Source organism: Petromyzon marinus, unplaced genomic scaffold (assembly GCF_048934315.1).
Source record: "Petromyzon marinus isolate PM22_M1 ecotype Great Lakes invasive population unplaced genomic scaffold, UKy_Petmar_22M1.pri1.0 PM_G_Scaffold_19, whole genome shotgun sequence".
NCBI lineage: Eukaryota > Metazoa > Chordata > Hyperoartia > Petromyzontiformes > Petromyzontidae > Petromyzon > Petromyzon marinus.
In genome coordinates, this window is record NW_027422750.1 from 963,209 (window position 1) to 975,035 (window position 11,827).

The 11,827-nt window shown below is 51.1% G+C and overlaps 1 long non-coding RNA gene across 1 annotated transcript; it reads right to left on the reverse strand.

Moving 5' to 3' along the window:
- Positions 1–6,927: 6,927 nt before the first annotated feature.
- LOC142912149 (uncharacterized) lies at positions 6,928–8,252 on the reverse strand. Its single transcript, XR_012933930.1, has 2 exons — positions 8,169–8,252; positions 6,928–7,074 (listed from the first exon to the last, which is right to left on the reverse strand). It is a non-coding gene; the product is annotated as an uncharacterized LOC142912149 (long non-coding RNA).
- Positions 8,253–11,827: the final 3,575 nt, after the last annotated feature.

An 11,827-nucleotide genomic window follows, 5' to 3' on the forward strand; every position in this document is an offset into this window, starting at 1 on the left:
ATAAATTAACGTTCAATCGCAACTTAGAGGTGTGAATCCAGGCTCAGATGTCCTTGAATGCTGGGATGAACAGTTCCGATTTCAGCTGCATGTGCGTGCTGTGTTAACTTCCTGTTTCCATTCGTATAAAGAGTTCCAGAGGAAAACAAAAGTAAACTATTGTTATGAGATAACCTCCGTGTTCAACAGATTTAATAGACGTTACTGCAAACACAAACTGTACACTGTCACTGGGTAAACAGGCGGTGGCGTGTCTAGAATCACGCCTGGCCACCTTCATCTGCTTGGCATGAATGCTTCCTCACTGCACCAAGTAATTAATTGAGGATCAACGAACACAGCCGAGGCTAACTGGAGTTTGCGTGTCTCTCTCCGTGGTGAGATGTTAACTACCTCACCTGGTATACAGGAAGTCGTGGGTTCGATCCCGACCCTGACGCCTGCTGTATATTTGGAGTTTGTGTCACTCCGTTTAGCGTCTTTGACCGATAGACATTGACACACGTATTCTTGTTTCTTTCAGTAAAGTTACGTAGATAGAAAATAACAATAACAGATAATACAATTACATTAAATAAAGACCACTTGTGTTGCGATCAAAACGACGTGAGTTTTTTTGCTTTATTTACATTTTTTTGTTATTTTCATTTTATTTTCTATCTACGTGACTTTACCGAAAGAACCAAGAATATTAATTCCTGCAGTCACCAAAGTTTTAAGTCAAAACATTCACACACGTTGACAAAGCCTCACCTTGTGTTGTTGTGGGCAGGTCGCTTCTGATAACAAGAGCGGTATAGCAGCTCAAGTAGGCTTGGCCTGGTGAAAAAAATAAAAAAAAACTGCGTGAATATTTACAATAAAACAAAGTTACAAAGTGGCGAGCCGGGTGAAGACAAATTAAACTTAAGCGAGATAATTAAAGTAAATCCAATCAGGCGAGGGCAGGAGGCAAGGCCCCGCGTGGCTAGGCCCCGCGTTATAAAGTTCCAACCTGGACATCGATTCCCATGCTCGCTGCTACTCAACTGACATCCCTACGAGAGAGAGAGGCTCTACCTTGGTAAACAACAACAACCACCACCACCACCATGAGAATTTCTCACCTCGGATTTCAGTGCAAGCGCGGATCGGCAGCCTCCTGTTACCTCGCGACATCACGCGGGTCAGCAGGTAACATGACGTCACTTCCGGGGTAAGAGACACGCCCCTCCCATAATGAGCGGCTCTGTTACTGAATAAATTATGTTAATGTTCACTGGCCATACGTCAGGGGATGGGGCGTGGCTGCTGAACCCGAAGGCTTTAACGGATACATTATATTCTTAGTTTTTTCGGTAAAGTCACGTTGAAGAGAAACAACAAAATATATATAAAACAATAAAAAATTCTCACGACGTTTCGACCATAACTCAAACGGTCATCATCAGGTGTGTCGGTTTGCATAAATTTATTTTGAAAACGGCATATTTATTTATTTATATATATAAAAAAAATAACGTTTGCGTCACGCGCAGCGATTGGCAGTTTGCCCAGGACTAGTCCATCTATTTTTTGAAAAGAGGAGGGGGGAGACGAAATTTGTTTTTATGTATGCTGTCTGAAAGCCACTGTAAGCGTGAACAATCAATCAAGAACTGAAATGATTTATCAAATCTTTCCAATGATTGCTAAGATAGAATCCATCTTCTCGGTTGAAATTGTCTCTGTGCTTGTATATGTGGATAGCCTCATGAACGAATCTCTCATGGAAGCCAGATGGCTTACAAAGAACCTCCGTCTTGGAAAAGTCAATGGCATGTGAGCCTACTGAATTAGAACAATGATCTGCTACGGCCGAGGTGTTGGTCCTACCGTGTTTAAGGTCATTGTTCTAATTCAGTAGGCTCACATGCCATTGACTTTTCCAAGACGGAGGTTCTTTGTAAGCCATCTGGCTTCCATGAGAGATTCGTTCATGAGGCTATCCACATATACAAGCACAGAGACAATTTCAACCGAGAAGATGGATTCTATCTTAGCAATCATTGGAAAGATTTGATAAATCATTTCAGTTCTTGATTGATTGTTCACGCTTACAGTGGCTTTCAGACAGCATACATAAAAACAAATTTCGTCTCCCCCCTCTTTTCAAAAAATAGATGGACTAGTCCTGGGCAAACTGCCAATCGCTGCGCGTGACGCAAACGTTATATTTTTTATATAAATAAATAAATATGCCTTTTCAAAATAAATTTATGCAAACCGACACACCTGATGATGACCGTTTGAGTTATGGTCGAAACGTCGTGAGAATTTTTTATTGTTTTATATATATTTTGTTATTTTGTTGTTTCTCTTCAACGTGACTTTACCGAAAAAACTAAGAATATGAATTACTGCAGTCACGAAAGCTTTAAATCAAAATTTCGGACACATTATGTTAATGATTCGCCAGTCACTGGGCGTAGCTTTGCCCAAATAAGGATTGCCACTGGAACGATATCGGCAGTGATCTGAGCGGAGGTGACGTCACGCTCAAGAGCGCCGTGGACGGGGGTTGGGGGAGTGTGGATGCCTTGGTGACATGACGTCACTAGCGAGGTATACCTCCCGCTGGCACTTCATGCCGATGAGGTCTGCTGAGTGGTGACGTCACAGAGCGGGGATGGAGTTTAAGTTGATTTAGATTCATTTTCCATTGCCCCCTCCCTTGGGTGCGTGAACTCAGCAACAACAACGTTGACATTATTGTGTGTACAGTGTGTGTGTGTACACACTGTGTGTGTGTACGTACACACTGTGTGTGTACACACTGTGTACGTACACACTGTCTGTGTGTATACACACAGTGTGTATGTGTGTGTCTACGTACACAGTGTGATTTGGCCTATGAGGGTCGACTGACTGAGATGACTGGCCAATGCACCGCCTTTGCCCCCCACTACACACACACACAGTGTGTACGTACACACACACGCACACACTGTGTGTGTGTAGTGGGGAGCAAAGGCGGTGCATTGGCCAGTCATCTCAGTCAGTCGACCCTCATAGGCCAAATCGCTTCTGTAAAATGAGTGAATAGCACCTCAGTGGGCTTTGCCTGGTAGGACGGGGATGGTTTAGTTGCGTGCGTGTGTTTGGGCGATTTATTTACCATTGTTGTACTTTGCACTACCATCACGTGTTCTACTTTGTGTTGTTTTAACGTTCTTACCCCGTGCGCCTACTGGACATCTGTGAAAAAGAGCTTCATAGCTCATCGGATTTCTCCAGTACAAATAAACATTCTGCTTCCGAGGTGCTCGCTAACGGGCACTTGCCCCAACAGTCTGTTAAAGGTTACCACGGGGGGGGATCTGCGTCTTTTGTTGGCCGGGCTAACGCTACGTTCATTCACGATGCTTCAGAGACATTGCACACGAGGTTTCTTTGCTAGTGGGAGTCATCAAGTGAGTACCTCTCAGTCAAGCGTCTCAGCCGTGCCGCTGCAAACTGCAAGGGAGGTCCCCCCCCCCCCACAAGACTTGTCGGTCAAATCATTGCGGTGTGTCACGATATTTGTTGCAATATTTCAGATTTGTTCATGCGTGTTTGATTTTCGCGAATGTGTATTGTGTGCACATTTGGAATACGGTTCGTTTTTCGAGAGAGAGGAAAATATAAAATGACGTATTTAATTTGTTGTTGATAGCTGAGGATATATTTGACGCGGTTTGTTGGCGGAAAATAAAAACTATAACTGATGTAGCACAGCAACACTGAGTGTACGGCGTCTCGCTGCACGTGGTCTGTGCCCGCCAGACCAGAGACACGTGACTAGTGTAGCTAGCCAGGTGGTGACCACCAGGCTAGCTACACTAGTTACCACGTGACTAGTGTAGCTAGCCAGGTGGTGACCATGTGACTAGTGTACCTAGCCAGGTGGTGACCACCAGGCTAGCTACACTAGTTATCACGTGACTAGTGTAGCTAGCCAGGTGGTGACCACCAGGCTAGCTACACTAGTTACCACGTGACTAGTGTAGCTAGCCAGGTGGTGACCATGTGACTAGTGTACCTAGCCAGTTGGTGACCACCAGGCTAGCTACACTAGTTATCACGTGACTAGTGTAGCTAGCCAGGTGGTGACCAACAGGCTAGCTACACTAGTTATCACGTGACTAGTGTATCTAGCCAGGTGATGACCACCAGGCTAGCTACACTAGGTACCACGTGACTAGTGTAGCTAGCCAGGTGGTGACCACCAGGCTAGCTACACTAGTTACCACGTGACTAGTGTAGCTAGCTAGGTGGTGACCACCAGGCTAGCTACACTAGTTACCACGTGACTAGTGTATCTATCCAGGTGATGACCACCAGGCTAGCTACACTAGTTACCACGTGACTGGTGTAGCTAGCCAGGTCGTGATCACCAGGCTAGCTACACTAGTTATCACGTGACTAGTGTAGCTAGCCAGGTGGTGACCACTGAGTGTACGGCGTTTCGCTGCACGTGGTCTATGCCCGCCAGACCAGAGACATCAATCGCACGCCCGACCCGACCCACGATTAGACAGGCTAAAAAGCTGCGTGCGTTATATCGTTGTTGATTCAAATGTCACAAGCAGTAAACAATTGAAACGGCGCATATGTTTGATAGTTCAACATGTTTATAACATTTCATGTTAATGTTATTTGAGGATATTGCCACGAATTTAACCTACCATATATAAAATCAAACGTAGCAACGCAACGTTTTGATTGGCCATCGAACAAAGACAGCCACCGCATCGCACGCTTTCAGATACACTGCCGCGGCCGTCTGGAACGCTCTTCCTTCCGATATTAGGAAGCCACTGGAGCTATGCGCTTTTAAATCATCTGGATTTAAAATTTATTTCTTTAGAACTAAACTTGGTTCGAAGCTTTTGTGACTGCAGGAATTAATCTTTGTTTTTTTCGGTAAAGTCACGTATACATAAGAAATAATAAAATAACATAATAGCGTACGACGTTTCGGTTGCAACACAAGCAGCCATCATCAGGTACAGAAGAGCTAAATTTACGAGAGAGGGGAAACACATAACCCCAGATGTATACACAGACACCAAAGTAGGGGGAACTAACACCGACACAATAGGGGACACAGCGAGAGTACCGTGTGCAAAATGTGGAATTGATTGGACGGCGGGAAGTGGACAAAATTTATATCACAACATTTGACCACGACAAACAGAGGAATCAAGTTAAGTAAAACCATTTTGAACGCGAATGAGAAATCCCCCCCCACCATCCACCGATGACGCACGAGCATTGCTAGGGGCAACCCCCGGGCAGCTTTAGCGGAGCAAGGAAATACTTAAATACTGCGAAATAGCAATAAATTGTTAATTTAACAATTTTAAAGTTTACGGATGGGAAAACGGAATGGTGCTGGCTCACCACGGGGCTTGCGGCGTGGTACCCGGCTACTTTTTTTAAACGTAAACTCCACGGTTCACGAGCAAGTGTGCGTCCACATAGAGACAGATGGACAGACACACAGAAAAAAAATGCCTTTTATAGGTAAGAAAAGAAAAACGATGATGAGACTCAATGTGTGAAGAACACAGGATTTATTCGGCTCTCAAGTCAACGGATATAACTTCAAAACACTTTTATCGGTCATCTCTTTCTCGAGACAGCGTTCCCGTGGGATTATTTCCAAGTCGATAGACGACACCTTTTTTTACTTATCCTGGCAGACACACAGACACGCCTGTCTATATGTGTCTGTGTCTCTGTGTGTGTGTCTATGTGTCTGTATGTCTGTTTGTGTGTGTCTGTGTGTGTCTGTGTCTCTGCGTGTGTCTGTGTGTCTCTGCATGTGCCTGTGTCTCTGTGTGTGTCTGTCTCTGCGTGTGTCTGTGTCTTGTGTGTGTCTGTGTCTATGTATCTCTGCGTGTGTCTGTGTCTTTGTGTGTGTGTGTCTATGTGTCTCTGCGTGTGTGTCTGTGTGTCTCTGCATGTGCCTGTGTCTCTGTGTGTCTGTGTCTCTGCGTGTGTCTATGTGTCTTGTGTGTGTCTGTGTCTATGTATCTCTGCGTGTGTCTGTGTCTTTGTGTGTGTCTATGTGTCTCTGCGTGTGTGTCTGTGTCTCTGCGTGTGCCTATGTGTCTCTGTGTGTCTGTGTCTCTGCGTGTGTCTATGTGTCTTGTGTGTGTCTGTGTCTATATATCTCTGCGTGTGTCTGTCTTTGTGTGTTTGTCTATGTCTGTGTCTATGTGTCTCTGTGCGTGTCTATGTGTCTGCGTGTGTCTGTGTCTGTGTGTGTCTACAGTGACGCGCGGTGGTGGTAGTGATGGCGGTAGTGGTGGCGGCCGTGTGGTGCGTGTCGAACTTCTTTCACGCCGTGCGTATCGTAAACATCGCCACAGGGGAGATTAAGGTGGCTGCGGGTGCTGGCGATGATTACTGGGCGCCCCCCTGCCCGCCTACGACGCTAAACGTCGCTCGCCAGTCTGTTCCAAGCTATGGGGTAGGGGGAGCGAGATAGAGAGGGGGGGGGGTGGTGGTGGTGGTGGACCTTTGTCTTGCGGCGTGTAAATATTGTTGTGTGCGTGCGGGGTTTGTCCATGTGGTGGCGGTAATGGTGAGTCGAGCAAAAGTGGTGAAAGTTTGTGGGGTCGCTCCGAGCTCACCCTGTCACCCATCGCTCTCGAGCTCCCTCCTAGGGGAAGATGATGAGGTTGACGAGGTTGATGATCCTCATCGTTTGTGAATGCAGAAATAAACATCAGTTTCATTCTGACCTCCGATCCTGGTCAGCAATTGAATGTCGGGAAACCCTCGCACCGAGGGGCCCCACTAGTGGGTGTGGCCGTGCCCCACCAGTGGGCGTGGCCGTGCCCCCATCACGTGGCGTGTGTAGTGACGGCAGCTACGCTCGGAGTGGCTGGATAATAAAGCTTGAAACGCACAGCAAACCACGTGGCCTCTGCTTTATTGGGTGACACGCGATGCGAGGAGGACAGGCAGCCTATACAAAGACAAAGGCACCCCCCAGTAGCCTCAGCACACTTTTGGGGCAAGTTCTGTTGGGAGTAGCAATTAAGGGCAGCACTGTAGGGCAATCTGGGGGGGGGGGGGATAGGGGGGTGGACAGCATCACAGTCTATCAGCCAGCTGCAGAAACATTCCCCTCCTCCACTCATCTCACTCACCCAGTCACCCCACTCACCCCTCCACTCACCCCTCCACTCATCTCACTCACCCCTCCATTCATCTCACTCACCCCTCCACTCATCTCACTCACCCAGTCACCCACTCACCCCTCCACTCACCCCTCCACTCACCCCACTCACCCATCCACTCATCTCACTCACCCAGTCACCCACTCACCCCTCTACTCACCCCACTCACCCCTTCACTCATCTCACTGACCCCTCCACTCACCCCTCTCATCCCTCCACTCATCTCACTCACCCAGTCACCCACTCACCCACTCACCCCTCCACTCATCTCACTCACCCAATCACCCACTCACCCCACCACTCACCCCTCCACTCACCCCTCCACTCACCCCACTCACCCCTCCACTCATCTCACTCACCCCTCCACTCATCTCACTCACCCAGTCACCCACTCACCCCACTCACCCCTCCACTCATCTCACTCACCCCTCCACTCATCTCACTCACCCCTCCACTCATCTCACTCACCCCTCCACTCATCTCACCCAGTCACCCACTCACCCCTCCACTCATCTCACTCACCCCTCCACTCATCTCACCCAGTCACCCACTCACCTCTCCACTCATCTCACTCACCCCTCCACTCACCCCTCCGCTCACCCCTCCACTCACCCCTCCACTCATCTCACTCACCCCTCCACTCACCCCTCCGCTCACCCCTCCACTCACCCCTCCACTCATCTCACTCACCCCTCCACTCACCCCTCCGCTCACCCCTCCACTCATCTCACTCACCCCTCCACTCACCCCTCCGCTCACCCCTCCACTCACCCCTCCACTCATCTCACTCACCCCTCCACTCACCCCTCCGCTCACCCCTCCACTCATCTCACTCACCCCTCCGCTCACCCCTCCGCTCACCCCTCCACTCACCCCTCCGCTCACCCCTCCACTCATCTCACTCACCCCTCCGCTCACCCCTCCGCTCACCCCTCCACTCACCCCTCCGCTCACCCCTCCACTCATCTCACTCACCCCTCCGCTCACCGCCCGGCCCCCCAGTAGCCCGAACTGCTGCTGCTGGGGGGCGTCGTCCCCCAGCGCCGCATTGGCCCTCAGCAGGAACCTCGTGCGGTGACGCCGCCACTCCCCCCCCCCCCTCCCTCCCCTGCCAGCAGCGCCCTCCTGCACCACCACCTCGTCCGCCTCCTCCTCGTAGGCCGCTGCCAGCAGCAGCTCCGCAATGCCTCCCACCGTGTCGCCGTCCCTCAGGGCCCTCCCCGGGGGGGTCGCCCCCCCACCGCCCCCCCCGACGCGTGGATCCGCGCCGAGCAGCGCACCGGCGTCACGAGCCGCGGCCGCGAGGGGGGGGCCGCCGGCGCTGCGGTGGAAGGGGGGGCCGTGATGTTAGGGGGGGCAGCCGGGGTGGTGGTGGTGCAGGAGGTGTGGGCGGCTGGGGTGGTGGTGGTGCAGGAGATGTGGGCGGCTGGGGTGGTGGTGGTGGTGCAGGAGGTGTGGGCGGCTGGGGTGGTGGTGGTGCAGGAGGTGTGGGCGGCTGGGGTGGTGGTGGTGGTGGTGGTGCAGGAGATGTGGGCGGCTGGGGTGGTGGTGGTGGTGCAGGAGGTGTGGGCAGCTGGGGTGGTGGTGGTGGTGCAGGAGGTGTGGGCGGCTGCAGTCACGAAAGCTTTAAATAAAAAATGTTCGACTTTAAATTTACATTTTTTTCGACTGAATGAAATTAAAAACTTAAAACATTTTTCGACTTAAATAAATTAAAACAAATTACAAAAATTGTCGCGCTCAAAAGCAGTCGAACCTTGGGCAGCTGAGGCGCGCGAGTTCTCTTTGTCCATCGTAGACATCGCCGGAGAAGTTGTTGTTGTTGTGCTGTTGTTTAGTCGTCGTTGTATAGCTGTTGTATAGTCGTTGTTGTGCTGTTGTTTAGTCGTCGTTGTATAGCTGTTGTATAGTCGTTGTTGTGCTGTTGTTTAGTCGTCGTTGTATAGCTGTTGTATAGTCGTGGTTGTGCTGTTGTTTAGTCGTCGTTGTATAGCTGTTGTATAGTCGTTGTTGTGCTGTTGTTTAGTCGTCGTTGTATAGCTGTTGTATAGTCGTCGTTGTATAGCTGTTGTATAGTCGTTGTTGTATAGCTGTTGTATAGTCGTTGTTGTGCTGTTGTTCAGTCGTCGTTGTATAGCTGTTGTATAGTCGTTGTTGTGCTGTTGTATAGTCGTTGTTGTATAGCTGTTGTATAGTCGTTGTTGTGCTGTTGTATAGTCGTTGTTGTGCTGTTGTTTAGTCGTCGTTGTATAGCTGTTGTATAGTCGTTGTTGTGCTGTTGTTTAGTCGTCGTTGTATAGCTGTTGTATAGTCGTTGTATAGCTGTTGTATAGTCGTTGTTGTGCTGTTGTATAGTCGTTGTTGTGCTGTTGTATAGTCGTTGTTGTATAGCTGTTGTATAGTCGTTGTTGTGCTGTTGTTTAGTCGTCGCTGTATAGCTGTTGTATAGTCGTTGTTTATTTGTACTTTAATGTTTAAAGTCGTAAAGTTAAATGGTTAAAGTCGCAGCCTAAGTGGAGGCCTTCGAGGCGGCCATCGACAAATTCTGAAATTTCGCGACCCTTGCCCCCTGAACTCGCCTCCGATGGCTGCGGGAGGGGTGATGCTCGCCTCTGATTGGCTGTAGGCCCAAGGGAGGTGAGGGGAGGGGTGATGATGCTCGCCTTTGATTGGCTGTGGGCCGAGGAGAGAGGGGGAGTGAGGGGAAGGGGGTAATGCTCGCCTTTGATTGGTTGTGGGCCGAGAGGGGTGGTCAGGGGGAGGGGTGATGCTCGCATCTGATTGGCTGTGGGCCGAAGAGGGAGGGGAGTATTCTTATCTCTGATTGGCTGCATCTAAGCGACACAAAACTCGCCGCTGATTGGGTCTCGGGGCAGTTTGTGTTCCCGTGCTTCATTGAAACTTTCATGGACGATTCGATTCGTAGTCACGAATAAACGTTTTTCGATTCCAACACCCATCCCGCCTGCACATTGCCTCTGAATCGATTCGATTCCAACATTCACCCTCCTGCACATTGCCTCTGAATCGATTCGATTCAAACACCCACCCGCCGACACGTTGCCTCTGAATCGATACGATTCCAACACCCACTCGGCACGTTGCCTTTGAATCGATTCGATTCCAACAACAGACCCAGCAGGTGCCATGAGTTGACTGCTGTGCCAGGCTAGGTGCAGGTCACGGGACAGACCCAGCAGGTGCCATGGGTTGACTGCTGTGCCAGGCTAGGTGCAGGTCACGGGACAGACCCAGCAGGTGCCATGGGTTGACTGCTGTGCCAGGCTAGGTACAGGTCACGGGACAGACCCAGCAAGTGCCATGGGTTGACTGCTGTGCCAGGCTAGGTACAGGTCACGGGACAGACCCAGCAGGTGCCATGGGTTGACTGCTGTGCCAGGCTAGGTACAGGCCACGGGACAGACCCAGCAGGTGCCATGGGTTGCCTACTGTGCCAGGCTAGGTGCAGGTCACGGGACAGACCCAGCAGGTGCCATGGGTTGCCTGCTGTGCCAGGCTAGGTACAGGTCACGGGACAGAACCTGCAGGTGCCATGGGTTGCCTGCTGTGCCAGGCTAGGTGCAGGTCACGGGACAGACCCAGCAGGTGCCATGGGTTGACTGCTGTGCCAGGCTAGGTACAGGTCACGGGACAGAACCAGCAGGTGCCATGGGTTGCCTGCTGTGCCAGGCTAGGTGCAGGTCACAGGACAGACCCAGCAGGTGCCATGGGTTGACTGCTGTGCCAGGCTAGGTACAGGTCACGGGACAGAACCAGCAGGTGCCATGGGTTGCCTGCTGTGCCAGGCTAGGTGCAGGTCACAGGACAGACCCAGCAGGTGCCATGGGTTGACTGCTGTGCCAGGCTAGGTACAGGTCACGGGACAGACCCAGCAGGTGCCATGGGTTGCCTGCTGTGCCAGGCTAGGTGCAGGTCACGGGACAGACCCAGCAGGTGCCATGGGTTGCCTGCTGTGCCAGGCTAGGTGCAGGTCACGGGACAGACCCAGCAGGTGCCATGGGTTGACTGCTGTGCCAGGCTAGGTGCAGGTCACGGGACAGACCCAGCAGGCGCCATAGGTTGACTGCTGTGCCAGGCTAGGTGCAGGTCACGGGACAGACCCAGCAGGTGCCATGGGTTGACTGCTGTGCCAGGCTAGGTACAGGTCATGGGACAGACCCAGCAGGTGCCATGGGTTGACTGCTGTGCCAGGCTAGGTACAGGTCACGGGACAGACCCAGCAGGTGCCATGGGTTGCCTGCTGTGCCAGGCTAGGTGCAGGTCACGGGACAGACCCAGCAGGTGCCATGGGTTGCCTGCTGTGCCAGGCTAGGTGCAGGTCACGAGACAGACCCAGCAGGTGCCATGGGTTGACTGCTGTGCCAGGCTAGGTACAGTTCACGGGACAGACCCAGCAAGTGCCATGGGTTGACTGCTGTGCCAGGCTAGGTACAGGTCACGGGACAGACCCAGCAGGTGCCATGGGTTGACTGCTGTGCCAGGCTAGGTACAGAGGCAGCGCGCCAAGAAATATGGCGGTCTGCTTCTTGCTGTGCGGCCGAGTTGAATGCATTGGTACATATTTGTTGTCTAAAGCACAAATATTGGAATACGTACCTGTACGATGGTGCAAA